Raw genomic sequence first — 6,000 nt, forward strand, 5'->3', positions numbered from 1 at the left:
AAGACTTAAGACACTTAAGATCAAGTTTTTCTAAAGAATTACTTGTTCTTGTGATTTCAGTATCGCTTCCTATAATCAACTCAAAGGGAGAAATGAACTCTAACTCATTTTTCATTATGTGAAAGAGGAATAAAGGTTGAAGCATAATAAGTCTAAAAGTACTAACTTGAAAAGTGAATATAAAGACAAGGGTAAAAAAAATCAGAATGTAGTTGTTAAGGGTCCAACTTAAAATAGACAACAATATGTTACAAATGGTTGTTCTCTTTTGTAATAAGTTAGGACATATGAGGAGAAATTAAATTCTAAAACAATAAGCAACTATTTTGGTTATTTTGAGTGATGTAGGGGTTATAAGTTTTATGATCTCATAATTAAAAAAAATTTAAGGTGAGATTTATAGCACTATCTTTTAGAATGTTGAGTTTGGAGGGAGAAATAAGGTTTAAGGAATTAATTTTGAGGATGAATTAGATTATAACTCAATTCCTATTATCACTTTTGATGATATCTTTGTGTTCATACATGTCGTTAATCGAGAAGTGAATCTAGAATCTCAATAAGATTATTTTGAACAACTCTCCATTTAATATTAGAAATTATTATGAAAGAACAAACTCGACAATCTCAAAGAACAAATGTCATTAGTAAGATCTATGAGATGAGAGAAATATTATTTTAAATTTTTCTATAAGAAATAAGGATGACAATAGAATGATGAAAGATGATCTAATCTGTAACACCCATCTCCCGTATAACTATCTGTATACGAACTACAGATGTCACATCATTTTTTTAAACAGTTCCTCATTTGAAAACCAGTATTATTTTGTTTCTTTTATAAAACATTTTAATTTATTTATAATAAAATATACATTTACTAAAATAAACAACAAAAAGAGATGTTCAACATTTAACCATTTTACAATAGTTTAATTCAAAAGCTTTTCATAGCATTTCTTTTTCTAAAGCTAATACATGCCAACTAAAATACATCAAAAGTAGACATGTAAGTCGTACTGTTACTGACGAGGCGATTCCGACTTAGATGTCTAATGATCTCCTTACTCAGCTGGTATTCCACCTACGCGTGAAATAAACACACGTTAAGTATTACTTAGTGAGGCATACTTAATCATAAGTAAAATTCTAAACACAAATTATTTTATCACGATTCACATTTTCAAGGGATTCTTTCAATTTATTAAACATTATATGGTTTACGTCGCTACTGCTATTACCACCATATCTCAACTTTTTGCACACGAAGTGCCCAATACGAAAATTCATACACTTAGTATGAATTTCTTAACTTTTTGCACACGAAGTGCCCAATACAGAAATTCATACACTTAGTATGAATTTCTTAATTTTTTGCACACGAAGTGCCCAATACGGAAATTCATACACTTAGTATGAATTTCTTAACTTTTTGCACACTTAGTGCCATTTTGTAATCACCATACAAACATCAATAATTCCTACAACTATGACTATTATAGCATGTACGTACATAATTAAATGCACTCACTTGGCTCGCGTTGCTTAGATATCCAAAATGGAAAGATGATTACTCCGGGACTTGGTCTTTGCCTTTTGCTTTACTCGACTTGGGAGCTTGATTACGATCTATTCCATGTTCATTAAATACATATATAATATCAATTGTTAGTATATTTCCTAACAATTATACTTAAACATTAATCAAAAGTACATATTATTAATCTTTCTACAACAATATCAACCTATCTTAAAATTTCTGGCTCTTCAGTATCGATACCCCTATCATGGTATTGATATTACAATACTATGGTACCTATACCCTACTATGGTATCGATACCATTTTTTCATTATGTTTTGAAATAGTATCGATACCTTCCCTTTGGTATCGATACTTCCCTTTCGATATCGATATTGATTCAATCAGTATCGATACTACGTAGTTGATTCATCAAATTTTAGCCTATATTATCGGTACTGTTCTATCAGTACCGATACCCGTGCTAGATTTTCCAATTTTCAACCCGAAACATACCCAAATTTGGTCGATTTTCCTCATGTTTACCCCTAACAATACTATGTACTCTTCTCTACTTATCCATACTAACTTTCCTTCATTTAGATACTTAAAACATCTAGTATCCCTCAAGAGCATTTGATTATAAGAATCAAAACAAAATTTCTAACTTGGTTTAACACTCATCCAATGCTTCTAATCTTTCATTTACCTCTTTGACAAGTCAATTTTACCAATAAACCTCAATAAACACTCATATATTAACATATCATTATAAAACCCATTTTCTAAAATCCCCTTTATTTCCCTTATCTCATTGTTTTAATCTCATCTAAACCTTCCTTAACCTTCCATCATATACAAAGCTTAAATAACCAACCAAAAATGAAGAAATAAAGTAGTAAATCGAAAACTCACCTTTGAGCTATGGAGGAGTTTTTCTAAGGGGGGGAGGAAGAAAATGAAGAAGACTTTTTGGAAACCTAATTCCCTTTTCCCCTTATCTTTAATACCAATTTAAAATGCATTTTAAATTCTCTTTCATTTAAAGGACTAAAATGCCCTCTTAATAATCCATTGTCACAATTTAGTCTATACCATTAATCCTAATCATTCTCATCTATTATCATTTAATCGAATAAATCCTTCTATTTTTAAATCCTTTCAATAAAGTCCTTAATTAAATAGTAGGGGCATTACATAATCAACTTTCATCATGCCATAAAAGTTATGACTCTTAAAAGTGGATTAATGCCATATAAGAAGAGTATAAGTTCTATACAAGATAATACATTTTGAGGACTTATCCCATTACCTGAAGGTACAAAATTGATTAGTTATAAATGAATATTTATAATTAAGATGGATTCAAATTGTGATGATTAGTTATAAATGAATATTTATAATTAAGATGATTCAAATTGTGATGTTGACAAGTATAAGGCATGTCTTGTAGGTAAAGGATATACTCAGAAAGAAGACATTAATTTTGTATAGACTTTCTCTTTGATTTCATTGAAAGACTCTTTCAGGATAATCATGATACTTATTACTCATATTTGATCTTGAGTTATATAAGTTGGATTTCAAAATGGTGTTCCTCAATGTAACATTGATGAGATATTTTATACGGTGCAATTAGAAAATTATCTGATGATACAAAATTAATGATATACAAATTAGAGAAATTCATTTATGAGTTTAATTATGACTCCCCTTAATTGTATAACAAATTTCATCAATGGATTATTTCGTTTGGTTTTGAGATGAATTTGATTGGCAAATTTTATATACTATAAGTTCAGTGGGAGTAAACCAACTCATACCCCCTATTGCTAAAAGAAACAATTTTAGTCTTGATCAGTGTCCTAAGAATGCTTTTGAAACTAAGGGAATATTAAAGGTTCCTTATGCCTCAAAAGTAAATGAGGATTTTAATGAATACTCAGGTTTATGCGCATTCGGATATAACATATGATTTTAGGATATTAAACAGATATTTAAGCAATTTGGGAATTATTGGATAACACCCAAATTGATTTATATGATACATTTAAGAACAAAAAATGTTACATGCTCGCATATCAGAGGTCTAGTAAGTAAGAGATCATATGGTTTATGGACTCCAACTTATTAGAATATGGATGCAAAATTTGTCACATGTATTGTTAATTATTGATTGATAAGAAAGACCACTTGAGTTATTTTGTGACAACTAAGTTGTAGTCCTTTATTCCATATATAACATAAACACCTTAAACCTAAGCACATAGACATTATGTTTCTGGTTATTAAAGAAAATTCAGAGTGATTACGTGTTTATAGAGCATATTGGTACAAACTCATAATTGTGCGCTTACTAAGGAACTGTCACCCAAGGTCTTTTATGAGCACACTACTCATGTGTGTATAATATCATTTAAGGATATTGGGTTTAGTGGGAGTTTGTATTTATCGCTAGTTTATTATAAACACAATTTCAGTTACTTCAATTTAAGGACATTTATTTTAAAGTTATTTTCTGCATATTGATACAAACTCATAATTGTGCGCTTACTAACGCTCGTTTGTATTTAACGCTCTTATTTACTCTTATCCCCGTCAGAAAGTTTATACTTAAGGGAACTTCATCTTCTTGGAAGATCATAACAAAAGATATACTTAAGGATTTCAACATATTAGTACACTTATGCAAATCTAATATTTTATTCTTATTTATTTTACATGATTAGTTTTGGTTAATTTTATATTTATTATGGTTTGGTTGTAACAGGAAAAATCCAAAAATATATATAAATGATATTTGCAAATAGACGACGATTATTATTTTTTATTTCATATCATAGCAAGTATTTATGATTAGATTCACACAACTTCAATGAAAAGATGGAGGTCTGTTTCCACCTATTTCAGGAGCAGCTGGTGGAATCCGAGTTTCCTTTGGTAATATTCCAAAATTAATAGATTGACTTGTTTGGAATGGCATTGGAGGCCTATTTCCCCTTTTACTAGGACCAGATGGTGGAAGAGGTACTCCCTTCGTTAATATCCCAAAGTTCAAACCATTATTATATTGACCATTACTAGATCTGGCTTGGGATGACGCTGGAGGCCTATTTTCTCCTTTTCCTGGAGCAAATGGTGGAATAGCAACTCCCTTTGATAATATCATAAAATTCAAACCATTGGTAGGTTGACTTGTTTGAGATGTCATCGGAGGCTTATTTATACCTTTTTCAAGAGCAGATGAGGGAATAGAAACTTCCTTCGGTAATATCCCAAAGTTCAAACTATTACTAGATTCACTTGTCTGGGAAGGGATTGGAGACTTATGTATACGTTTTGCAGGAGCAGATGGTGGAATAGGAATCTCCATGGGTAATATTTCAAAGTTCAAGCCATTGCTCGATTGACTTGGTTGAGATGACATTGGAGGTTTATGTATACCTTTTGCGGGAGCAGACGGTGGAATAGGAATTTTCTTCGGCAATATTTCAAAGGTCAAACCATCACCAGATTGGGAGAGCCTTGAAACAATGTTTCCACCTTTCCAAGGGGTAGATGTTGAACTAAGAGCAAGATGAGGTTTCGCTTGGGTTGGGAGAACAACAAAGATTAGATTTAAAATTACAAGCAAATAAGCAAACCTCATATTGATTCTCATCTATCTATTTGCTTCAAAAACCAAACAAGTAAAACTAATTTCTTACTTTCCCTCTGAAATTTGATGACTGTTAACACTTCTTTTATATTCTTAAATAGGTTTCTACCCATTTTATTTGGAAAAAAACCCTTAAAATTAACCTTTGTGTTTTCCTTTTTGTGCTATATATTAATAAAATTACCTTAAATATTTGAGTAAGTTTAGTGAGGTGTGACTTTCCATTTAAGTAGGACACGAGTATGGTAATAAAGAGAACTTAATTTATGTCAAAATTATCCAAATTTAGTATTTCCTTCAATTATCAATTATTCAACCCTACATATATCCTTGAAAAGCTTTCAAGATTTCCATATTATTAATTAGTTATTTATTTGATTATCATAACATTAAAATATTTCGGATAACATACTTAAGATGTCAACTAATTTTAGGGTGAATTATGCGTTTAATACTTAAAGTGTTAGTTTTAGTCCGTTTTAGTATATGAACTTTTAATTTTTTCAAATTCTTACCTAAAGTTTAGTTTTTATTTCATTTTAGTACCCGTTCAAAATTTAACGTTAAGCTTTGAATTTTTTTTGAAAGTTTAGTTACTAAAACAAACCAAAACTGATAATTTAGGTACTAAACACGTTAAGTTTTTAACATCGTGTACTAAAATGAAACAAAAACTAAAAGTTAGGTATGATTTAGTTTATTTACTAAAACGGGTCAATATGATAGTTTATGTACTAAATGCATAGTTTACCCTTAAATTTAAAAGATTTATAAAATAACTATTAAATATTTTGGACGATTATAAAGATAAATGCAAAACAT

This window comes from Hibiscus syriacus, unplaced genomic scaffold (genome assembly GCF_006381635.1).
Source record: "Hibiscus syriacus cultivar Baekdansim isolate YM2019G1 unplaced genomic scaffold, ASM638163v2 tig00111096_pilon, whole genome shotgun sequence".
NCBI lineage: Eukaryota > Viridiplantae > Streptophyta > Magnoliopsida > Malvales > Malvaceae > Hibiscus > Hibiscus syriacus.